We start from the raw sequence: 13,053 nt of genomic DNA on the forward strand, positions 1-13,053 counted from the left end.
GGGTCATATTCTGTACATATGTAAAAAAATATTATAGTGTGCAGGAAAAAGATGCATAAACAATAGTTTTATTGTTGAAATAGGTAACTAACTAAGCTCCACCTGTCTGTGGGTTTTTAGGTTAGGGATACATCAATATAACATAAAATAGACCAAGACATGGGTGATGTACTGAGTAATATGTGTAGAGGATTTCTAATGTCACAACGCGTGTTGCAGGAGTGCTTCTTCAGGGGAGGTAGGATATGTGGAAGTCAGACATTTCATGTTCTCCAACTTGTCTGACCACTTTTTTCCTCCAGTGAACCTCATGTAGCAGGGAGAAGTGTCACGGGCAAATTGAAATGTGAATCCTCTATGCTATCTACATGTGGCAGAGGCCGTGAGTCCTTAAAAGGGCTGAGGGCACAGAGTAAAAGTTCATTGACCAGATTTTCACCAAAGCATCCTGCAAGAAATAATTGACTTTGCAGGTGGGTGAAGCAAGTTGTGGCCTGTTTGCAAATGGCAGCTGAACAAAGATTGAACCATAGTAGAGTACACAACTGACAAGCAAATTCGGGAAAAGGCACAGGCCAACGGTCAGGGCAAGCAATGATCAAATGTATTTAAACACAATCTGAAAATAAAATTGGATAGTCATGCGTTTGCACAGATTGGAGTCTTGGGCTGGTGTTAACACAAGTAAATAGAAGGGCTGAATAAAAGACCAGGAGGAGATTGGCCATAGAGTTGAAATATCCACAAACAAGTGACATTCAGTGATGCCTATACCTCTCATTCCTGGAAAAAGCAGACTGTAGAAAGGTGGCAGAGATTAAATTATTAGAGAAACACAAGTAGCAGATCACCTTCGCTGCTGGCCTGTATCAGGTAGAAAACTTTGATATTTGCTTTGGATACTAGAGGACATTGTCCCGGCACTTGTTTTTAATATCTATATAACAGATGTAATTGTGCCACTTAAAGCATAAATAAATAATGTAAAGAATAAACCTCTGCTAAACATAATGTGAAGGATTTCAATTAAATTATATAAATAATTTAACACCAGCTTAGTTTTACAACTCTTAATCCAGCTGTTGTTCAGGAAGGTTCTAACTACTGAGTGTGAGCTTAAAGGCTGCCCAAAGCAATGTCAGTGTAGCTGGAGACACTTTCATCTCATTAGCCATCACTGGATGATGAACATTAAACCTACTTTACAAAAATAGGAAAGCTCATAACCTCCAAAGAAGTAGTGCAAAACGTATGTTCCTTATCTACTTTTAGAGTTACTTCTTTCGAATCTCACAGTAGCAATATATACTATCTGTAGGTCCCAGCACTTTATATCTCGTCCTTTGCAACTCTCAAGTCAGGTATGGCTCCTCTTCCATCTGACTTTAGGGTTGTAGTCAGACCCTGGGAATCTGTACTCATAGGCCATTTGGCATTGTAAGAAATGTCATTAGTACCTGAGACTGCCACTGGCAGTGACTTATGAAAGAGTTTGCTAGCAACCAATCACACAGAGCAGAAGTCTGTGGCAGTGACGAAATAAGTTAGGTAGAATTGCCTATTACATCTTCCCTAGGCTCAAAAGCAAATCTGCACTCACAGCTATGGGGTGTTATGCATTTAGATGTTGGCACACATCATTAACACTCAATTAATGAGGTATAGTAAGCCCTAACTGACCTTTGTAGCTACTGGTACTGTGGAGTAATTCATCCTCCAATTCACAGCAGTTTAGGGAACCCTATCCCCCCCCCCAAAAAAAAACACACACACACACATACACACACACTTGTGACTTGGTAGCATTTCAGACTTCTAATCTCTACACTGAACAGATATTCTGTAAGGGAAGAGTGTTGGGTGAGCTGCAGAGTGAATTACTTTATTGTCTTTATTAGTTCTGCAATGGCTCTCTCCAATGATTTCCTCCACTGTGTTTGCAGCTACAGAGGAGAAATTGTATGCAAATCTAGCCAATTTCCCAATCATGTGGATATAGGAACAGGAAGAGTGTGGATGTGGTTGTGAATCAAGGCTGGCAGTGAATGAAGGTGTGCTTTTATTAGGGTACTTTTTGCTTTGTTCTTCAGCTGTTCGACAAAAAACAGCTTTTTGGTTTACTGATTTGGATTCATCAACAAGTCAAAAGTTTTGGTACCGGATTCACCCTCGGTATCCCATATACTTTATGGTAATGGAAGATTACAGGCCCTAACCAATTAGCCAAGGTTACTACTTGAGAACTTGAGACTATATTTTGAGAGCAGGACAACCCTATAGAAATTCAGTATAACCCTAAAAGAAAGATTGATAGTTATTCTGTGGTAAGCAATTGTTATGATGACATTTCAATTTATAATATATTATGTTTCTTCCACTTGCTCTGTTTTTCTTTTTTAAATATAAAAGTAGATGTTTATATGTGGGCAGCACGGTGGCTCAGGAGGTAGCAGTCTTGCCTTTGCAGCGCTAGGTCCTAGGTTTGAATCTCAGCCAGGACACTATCTGCATGGAGTTTGCAGGTTCTCCCTGTGTTTGTGTGGGATTTCTCTGGCTACTCCAGTTTCTTCCCACATTCCAAAAACATGCAGTGAGGTTTTTGGCTTCCCCCCAAAAAATGACCTACATTGATGACATATGACTATGGTAGGGACATTAGATTGTGAGCTCCTTTGAAGGACAGTTAGTGACACAACTATAGACTTTGTACAGCGCTGCATATTATGATGGCACTTTATAAATACTGTGTAATAATACATAACTACATGTTTCCTGCTACAGGAGAATCCTTTAATTCTTCTCTGTTCTATTTTTTTCCTACGGAAATATAACCATACACATCATTGGCCATGACATATGTTGATCATTTCAGTTAAGTCTGCATTGTGATGCCAGAACCATGGAGGAGAGATGTGGCTGTGGGATTTCAGCTGCCCCACCGTTATGAAACTGCATTGGAGCCTTGGACGATGTTGTGCCTATGGCACTTTTCTATAGGACTTATGGGACTTATGTCCAGATGTTCAGAACATCCTCTATTGTATGTAAAGTTCCCAGTGGCCAGTTTCATAGTATCTCCCCACAACCAATACTACCCATACCCTCCACACACAATGGTCCTGATTTATTAAAGCTCTGCAAGGATGGAGAAGATAGACTATTGTGGGCGAACTTGGTAATCCAGCAAACCAAAATCAAGGTCATCTGCAGATCCAAGAGGATTGGAAGTAGGGGGTTATTGTAAACTGAAAGGTTTTGCTGTTTTTTCTTGAAAACCCATGCTCAAAAACCGTCTGTGCTTGTTAAAGTTATACTGAATACTTTTTTGATTAATTTATAGAATTTTATTTTTTTTTTGTAACATAACATAGCCGATTCTTTTCTGCCCTGTAAAACCCACAAATGTTATTAATATAGTCACACCAACACAAACACCTATTTAAATGTTGTCCAATGTTACAGATAAATTGTCCAGTTTCTTGTTAACTTGTTTGTAGAAAAATTCGATTTTAATACCTTTAGCAGTGAAAAGACATAAGAATTTAAAATTTTAATAGCCAAAGTTTCCTTCATTTTCTGCTAGCACATCAGTTTAGAACACACGTGTTCTTTCAAGTGTACTTAGTCCGTCTCTTTGCTACGAGTTTACATCTTCTGACAACCTGACAAAGTTTTTTGCTTGAGGACATCAGTGTCCTTAAGACTTAAATTTTGTTGTACTTCTGCATTCTAAAATGCAGAAAGCACCTTCAACTGTCATCCAGCCACACTGCCTATCAGGGATTTTGCTAGAAAAGTGAACAATCCTCTCTACAACATGATGGTTTTATTACTGACATTGCTCTGTGACATGAAGAAATTGCAGACTGTTTGCCTGAATGGAGTGACTCTAAATACTAGTGCAGTAATGATGTGTTAAAAAGGCAATTTCACATTCAAAGTGCTTCTGCCTGACTATACACTTAGGAGCTAAGCAGTATATTCAGGAAAATATTATGGTTTTCAATCCACTTTTCATCAATAGATATTTATAGGCACGGTACAAAACCATCACCACTAAAGTAATGCATCAACAAATCCCTGATTCAACCTATAGTATGATATAGATTCATGGTCTTACAAGAATGTCAGAGCTTTCTGTATGGCGTCCATGCCGAGAGATGACAATTTGGCAGTGTTTTAAGTACACTGTGCTGATTGCTCTACCTAATTTCATTTGCAGCAGTCCAGATACTGCTAGTGTGGCATGTTTGCTGCACAGAAACCTGAAAGAATTGTGTAATTCATTGTGTGCAGAGGAATACAGACTAAACATGCGTAAGGCTAGGGCATGCACCATATAACATGATCACTTTCATCAGGTAAATAAAGTGCCCAAGTGGCATTCAAGTCAGTCTATTGACACTGAAAGTGACAAGTACGGTAGGTGAATGGGCCAGTGTCAGTTCGCATACAGCAGACACGGTCAGAACCAGAAACAAAATAAAGTTGTCCCATGTTGCACCAATTTCTAAAGAAGGTGAGCCTGTAAATATTAGTTGTGGGGGGCACATGGGGTAATTTCAAAGCCCCAGCACCACCACCACTGTGTATGCTTGCTGCTGTGTTCATACTTCATACACACCAAGGCATAGGTTCTGCACCATTGTCATCATTGCTGCTATGTTAAAGCTGTTGATAGCCATGCCTAGCTTTGACTGTATCCCTTTAGATTGACATCACATTGCTCTTTATGTAGAAGTCTAGGAAAATGATGTAAATGCTCACCTAAGTCCCTCTCCAGCCTGTTTAGCGGGGTGTTTGGGAAACCCAAGATTCCAGATTCATTTGCTAATAAAGACAGTAAATGGCCTTTCTTTTAAGACATTTTACATACTGATTTACAATGGACATGTCTGTTGTCTCTATCTAATGATCTAATGGGTATTTCAGCAAGTCCCTTTTACTGTGATCCTGTAAATGTGAACACAGTTTCTGAGCAGCAGGGTAACAGAAACCAAAATGAAGACATGTATACCTGTTTTAAATATACCAAATTTATTTATTTTTCAAGAAATAAACCACATAAATGGTGCTTTTTAAATATCCATCTGGAGTCCAGGTTTAAGTTTTCCTTTTCTATGTGAAGTCTTTTCTCTGGACATCTATAGGCAGCCCCATTCTTTGGATCACAGCCATAGCTGCTGCTTAATTTGGCACTTATCTGCTTTCTTCAGCTGGGGAGAAAGCTAACATAGCTGCAGCATAAAGTGATACACAGCAAGTTCTGATTAATTAACACAGCAGCAGGTGCCTACAAAGGAAAGTCCAATACCGATAGACACCAAGGGCCAGACAAGGGAAAATACCCCTACAAATCATGTAGAAAGACAGCAGAAAATGGGACATTTTCACATGAGGAAACTTTGGAATATACTAAGTCAACTCAAAGATGAATGTTTAAGCCCTTTGCAAGTGGCACTATTAGCTTTCAACGTCGGCATCAAAGCAGGAGCACAGTTGCCATGGCTTGAATTACATGCACATTTGTCATACTTAGCATAAAATGTCATGTACAGAGAACAGAGTAAAAGCACCTGTTGTGGCTTTAGTTGATGCATGTGACAGCATCAGTATTTATTATCAGGCTCCACCATTCAAACAATAGAAATTTACTAGTAATGCATGCCTACAGATCATCCTAAATTTACTGAAGCATTTTGTATGTCTTCTATTGACATACAATGGATTGTTGGGTACAAAGTTGGAGGAGCTATGTATTCCTGATAAAGGTTCAAGATAAATTGTAAAAACAAATCAGTATAAGGAGCCAATATATATATGAATACATTACAGTGTAAAATATATAGATAGGCTAACACATTGGTTTTCAACCTTTTTAGCAATGGTGCCTCTTCACTGGTCATCATGCTTATCTGCTCGTAAGGCAGAAAACATAATTTACAAAGGGAGAACATATTTCCCTTTGTAAAGTGATAATTTGAAGTTTGAAGCATTGCAGAAATGCTGCAGAAAAATGTTAACTTTTACTTTCTTAGGGGGAGATATATTTAGGAAAGCTCAGAAAATGTTTTCCCCTTTACAAACTAACCACAGATATATTGAAATGCTGACCTTGGCAGATTAAATGTTTACTTAAAGATACTGCAGTACATCTGGAAGGTGGCTGTTTGATGCCAGTTCATCTTTGGGTGTTATCTTAGGGGTGATATCTGCAATATTTTCCACATCTTCTTGGATACCTCCTGACAAGTGCCACTAAAGCACAGGTTGAGAACCATTGATTTAAAAAAAATGTGCAGGGTCAATTTCTAAGGACACTTAAACCTAAAACTGTTTGAACAATCTAAGATAGGGGTTCCAAATCTGGCCTGCAACGTCCTTTTTTTGGCCCCCGAAAGAATTCTTAAAATGAATTTCAGCTGGCCCTCCGCTACTGAAATCTTTAGTAACGGCGGGCCAGCTGCAATTCATATTAAGCTGCTGTTCTATAGATGCGAGCTACTACAATTCCCGGCATCACTCGGGTCTATAAACCAGCGGTCTCTCTGCCTATGCGTGGCCCCGCCTTTTTAAGACGCAAGTAATGCCGGCAACTGTAGTAGTGGCATCACTCATGTCTATTGAACAGCAGCCTATGCCTGGACCCCGCAGCGTTTATACTGACAGGTAAGCCAGAGAATTGTGCCAGAGAATGCAATGTGAAACCAAATGAATGCAGCAATTTATTTGGTTTCATATTGCATTTTCTGGCAAAGTAAAACAATTAAAAAAACAATAAGAAGGAACAAGACTACGTAGCCTACTATACTACTGACAACCATGCAGATTACACCAAAGTGAAAGTTTTGTCACACATTTCAGGATAAACAAAATCTGAAAGATGTCTCTTCTGCATTGCTTATTGTGGTTTTTGTTTTTTCTATCATGCAGTAAAATTAAAAACAAAATCTCAGGCCTCTTTCTCTATTATAGACTTGTTCCAGATTGAATGTTAAACAAAACCTCTTTGTTTCCATATGAAAATGTTTTATAATGAGAAGGAAAATCTTCCTCAATTTTTTCAATAAATTTCAAGTTTGGCCCATGACTTGGTCTAAGTTTTTATTTTCGGCTCTCTGTGTATTTGAGTTTGACACCCCTGATCTAAGACAAGACTAAAGAGATACAAACACAGACAGAGAAATGACAGTGAATATATTATCAAGAAATTGTGTTGCCAGCATGAAGTTGCATTAAAGAGTTAGGACATTGTCTTCACCTGATCTCTGAGACAGAGCCAGACAGCAAGGGATTTGCACGGAGCTCAATAAAAAAGGAAAGAAAGGACAAATAGGAAGAAATAAGAACCTACATCCTTATAGGTGACCTAGAGTAAAAACAGGGAGTGCAAAGCAGGTAAGGAACAGAGCCAGGGCTAAAGAGAATGGTAACTAACCTTTACAAAGTTAAAGGTAACTAGCAAATTAAAAACAGGAGAGGAGAAGACGAAGGACAAATTATCTTATAAAGGAACAAACATGCAAGTATACTATATGTTTGCTATACCTGGGCACAGAAACCAATGTAACTCTTTAACTCTGCATAAAAATGAAAAGGAAAAAGCAAGGCTATACCAGTTACGCAAAGACTAATAGCACCATAATCACATAACATAAAATTAAATCACAGATTTTTTTTCAAACGTTCAAAAAGAATCATAGGCAGCTCAAAAATAACAAAGGTGAGGCTAACAGCCAGAACCTGCCATTGTAAGAAGAGAAGCAGCTTAGCTCATTAGGTAGCTTATTACCCCCACCTCATTGTTTGAATTTTTCCACTTTCCTATCCACATAATGGTGAGGATCGTAATTCCAAACACCTAACGGCTAACAATATCCATTAATTAAACAGCAAATATGTACGGTAAGTACTTTCAAAACTTCTGTAATTTTTAAAATGATTTTGTCCAAGCCTATGCTGTTGTTTTGGGTTTTTTTGGGTTTTGTAACAATGCTGCTAGTTCTCCAAAAGCTGAAGGTGCCTCCATTCTGCGCTCCATTAAAATAAGCATTTAATATTGTTTGGATAAAACATTTATGGAGGCTATAAGAGACGTTTAACTCAACTGTGGTGCTTATTAAATAATTTTGTATCTTGACTTTGTTTGCATAATCAAAAGGTTCATCACAATCACGTAAAAAGGGGACAACATAAGGAAAAAGTTTTATCTCATACAGTCCACATGGTCCATGTTCTAAAATGTTCTAAAATGTCCTATCAATGTTTATCCAAATGTAAGAGCTGGCAACATAATTCATAATAATAATAATGCTTTTCCCAATATAACTTATTCAGATGTAGGAAATGGTGTTAAAGATGCCCCAGACCATTTCCATTGCTTGCAAGTCCAGATTTGTGTACACCGAGTTATGCAACTTCGTTGCCCTGAAGCAGTATTGAAATGGCAATCTTGCCATGTATTCTAACTTTGAGAACCCTGTACTTTTGTGACATTTGCAATCAATTTTTCCATCTACCTTTTTCAGTGAGCATTGACTTCTTTGCAGTCAGTGGCTGACATCTACTGTACTTATTAGTAAGACTTTATCTCTTACACATTAAAGATGAACTCTATTTTAGTATCTCAATGTAACCTAAAAATTCCCTCTTATCTTCTTGTGTAGCATTCTTTAGTACTTGTTTATTTACCTTGATCCTGTAACCCCTCTTCCTGGCCCCTAAAATAATATTACAGGGGCTGCTAAAGATCTACCATTGGGAGTCAGGAGGAGGAGTCCAAAATCTGTGCCAGTCTCTGTGACCAGCAACCAGTCAGAGTGCAAGGAGTACAGTGACAAATCTCTTTGCTGCTCAGTATCCTCCAGCTGACAATTTTTTCAGTGATAAAGACTCCAAGGCAGTGTATACATGTAATGTTTTTGTTGCAAGAAATAATCCTTCATGGTTGTTTCCAGTGACAGATGAACAAATGAGTGCTGTACACACAATTTATTAGGACAAGGGAGAAGGATGAGCGAGTAGTACAACACTATGCTCTCTTCCCTTGCCTTGTATAGCAGTTGTTCCTGATCAGTAATTCATTAATCAGTCCTAAAGGATCCATAAATGAAGTCAGGTGACCACTATACACGTCAGTTTCTCACCTGGAATGAGCACGACTTTTTGCTTCGAGGGCTAATCATCTCACGTGTATACACATAGCATCAGCAGAACCCTCTCTCTTTTATTAACACTAGACTCTGGACAATCCTAAAACATTCTTCATATATCCATATATCCCCAACTATGCTCAGCTCTTTTCCTGAACAGTTTTTCATTAAGGTTTGTTAGGTCCAGATAAGCAATGTACCTGTGCAGATATATGAGCATTGTACCTTATTTAGGTCATATTTATATTATGCAATAACAGTTTGGAAATCTTTTGATTAACAATCTTTCTGAATTTTCAGTTCAATATTCATGTATACCGAGGAGAAGCGTCTACTGATGTTTCTTCATTAAAAACATTTACACCAGATATACAAATAAATGATGGCTGTTCTTACGCCTTTTAATATTGAGCTATCTTTTACTTTTATACCACCAGATGATAAAGACTTTTTCAACCAGAACGTGACATCTACACAGTATGGATGGATGGATAGATCCTATCGATGATGAGCAATTATATAATCAGTCACCTAAGACAATGAGTTTGTTCAATTCATGGTTCTTTATAAGCCGTCATTAATATAGAATGCTTGCAATTCCCCTTCCTTTGGTACCTCGGCAGTGATTTCTTTTCTATAATTAATTAGCTGTGGGTATCCTGCAGTGTAGTCTGGAATAATTTGTGTAGCTTTAACCCACTCAATCCTAATGGGTTATTTTATTTGTATTATCTTTTGTTATAAATTCACAGTATATTATAGAACATTGTGCAATAAAACGATTGCGTCACAAATTAATTAGAATGATGTAGAAACAGAATGTAACACCAGATGTTAGGTAGAGCAGAGGAGGGAAGAATAGTATAGATGGTTATTTTAGGAAAGCATAAAACAGTGCAAAGGTTCCATTGCAGATTTAGATATTAACATCGTAATTTGTCTGCCAATTTCTTATCCACTCCTGGATTCTAATGGTGAGTTTTTGTCTTTGAGTTCAGTTTGCTTCTTCTGCTGTAAGATTTGGGTCCCAAATGAGAGCTGATGGCTTCCAAACAAGACTTGCTCCATTATTTGGTTTTGCTTAGGTTTCTGCCACAATTTAGTTACAAAAGTCAAATTATTGTGATTATGTGTGAATTATTTTAAAAGCCCAATTGCAAGCCTCCCCCACACAATTCTCAATATATTATCCAGCAGCCTTGTGGCTGGTCATGTAACATGATGGCTCTTTTCTCTTTTTCTCTGTGTCAACGGGAGGTTATCCATGCTTCTTCATGGAGTGGTGCTCACATATTGATGGGTGAGTGATCCTCTGATCTTTAATTCCAGCCCACGTGATGACACATTCCCCCAAGGGGTATGACCATGACACCCCAGGCTGACAGGAAGTAGATTAATCAATGCTGGAAGAAAAGCAGCATCTAGTGGATCTAGTATTATGAGTGAATGTACTGGAATACAATGAATATTGTGTTACAAGTTGCCTTTTGATTCTTTGCAAATTCTGAGCTAATAATTTATTATTTGGTGGTATTTGACTTCAACTATAAATGTAAATATTCTGTTCCCTAACTTAAATCAGATTCAATTTCACAGAAAAGGACATTGGATCCTTATACATATCTGTGCAATATGACTCTTTGACACCAATGTTAAACTTTCAGAATGTGATGAAGACAAGGAAATGTCACATTATAATTTATAATGTATAACATAAGTGCATGTTGTTAGCATGCATTCAGATTTTCTATGCCTACTGTGCCTCATCCCAGAATACCTCATACTGTAAATGTCCAACAGCTGCTGTATGCTACTAGTGATCATTTTCACTTTATGCAATTCATCATGAATAATTTATCCAGTGTATATGTATTCCAAGACCATGACATTAGACTACCATCCCTGGCAGTCATGAACACAATGGGTCTTCATTAAGATCTAGGGAATATTGAATGATGTTTAGAATAGTTATTGACTGGAAATAGTTGTATGTTGTTAGTGTCTGTAAATTGCTGCAAGCCCATTTACTATGACAGTACACTAACTGCTTTGCTAAGCATTTACAACATACCCTTTTGGCAAACAACTGGATTGTTACAAGGATTTCTAATTAATGTATTAAGTGATTACTAATGTTGATGCAGGAACTGAAACACTGGATTCACCCAGAGTCCCATAGTGGCTTCCCAATTGCGTTTAAACTGGAACATGAGGGAAAAAGGGCTTTTAACCTAGATACAGATGTTATTGATTAGAAGACTATGGCCCCTGCCAAATAAAACAAAACACCTTCAAACTTTCTGAGAAGGTAAGTTGAGACACCTATTTTAAAAAATGTAGGAACAAACACACATGGGGCTACAATAAAGACAAAAGAGTCGATTAGATTTAACGGGGGCTGTGGCTGCCCACCTTGTACCGTTGAGGTCTCCCAAATGTTGCTTAAAATGAGACAGAAGTGGAGGTTGCCACAGAGGAAGCCACGCCTTGTATATTTACCCCAAATAGATGGAAATGGCTGAAGGGTAGTGTATGGTACTCACAGGTCAGCACTATCAGGCAACCAATGTCTGTGTTACAGGGATAGATGTTTTCAGACCGTCACCCCACTGTATACCATTGATACAGTACAGTCACACCCTCCTACACTTCTTCATTCACCGCAGGTTCTCTGAACTATTGTGTAGTCCTGTATGTTGAGCATATGACTTGTCTCTGTGGACAATTTGCTGCATATTCAATACATTTGATCTTATACACAACATAATTGTGTAAGGAGGGGCAGGATAGGTGTGTATGCCCCCCAGGGGGGTGAGAACTACAATGCTACAATTTGAAAAAGATACCTAAAGACATAAAATAAAATAATAGATTAAAAAACATATTGGGAAATGAGACTTACCTACTTAAAGATTAGAAGGCAGTACAATTTAGACTTCATTTATAATTTCCCAAACACTACCAGCTTTATCAGATAAAAATCTGTACTTCCCAAGCATCTCTCATAAGCAGAAGCATGTTCAAGTAGCACTATTGTAAAAAAAAAGGCTGTAAAAAATGCAAGAATAAGCAACATCTTATAGTGAATATTCACAGAAACCATATACCATTGACTCTTTGACTATTTTGTAGTAATTCTCCACATATTCACTAGTGCTCACTAACTTAGTACAACAACAGTATATACTGTTGTTATCAATGGTGAAATAGTTAGTGAATCTTGCTGGAATATGGACATATAATATTAGGTTTCAGCAAAAACTGCCATGTGATCCTATAACTGCATTTGTAATATGCTAGAGAAGAGCCCTAGCTCCAGGGTCACATACCAGTCAGATTATGTATATATTATATACTCATATATAAATATTATATATATAGTCATATTACTTGTTAACCAGTACTTAGTTATTTACTGCAATTAGAAAAATACCATAAATGTGTTCAGATCATGGCCCCATGGGCTGGCGTTGGACAGCACTGTGCTAGAGGAAGTCCATGACTTTACAGATTGATATTGACATAAAACACAATAATTGGTATAATATTTCACTTGAAAAAAAAGTACAAAGAAAATGTCTTTGTCACAGTAAAAGTTCTCTTTCAACCATTTTCCATTCAAAGTATACAAATAATTACAGTGATGGAAATGCATGGTGGTGATGTCTAGAAAAAAACAAGGTCATTTAAACATCAAGTCATTCTTGTCAGCTTATTTTAACAAAACATTTGCACATGGATGCGTTCCTGCCTCTGCTGCCAATCCAACCCAAGCATTGTGTGGAGCTGTGAAGGGCTGTGGATAAATATAGCTCAAACAGGAATAGCAAATGAAACTGACCTGGACACTGCTCAAAGATCAGCGAGTCCATTTAAACCATACTGCAAAACATTCAAAATA

The sequence above is a fragment of the Pyxicephalus adspersus genome, chromosome 2 (genome assembly GCF_032062135.1).
Source record: "Pyxicephalus adspersus chromosome 2, UCB_Pads_2.0, whole genome shotgun sequence".
Classification (NCBI taxonomy): Eukaryota; Metazoa; Chordata; class Amphibia; order Anura; family Pyxicephalidae; genus Pyxicephalus; species Pyxicephalus adspersus.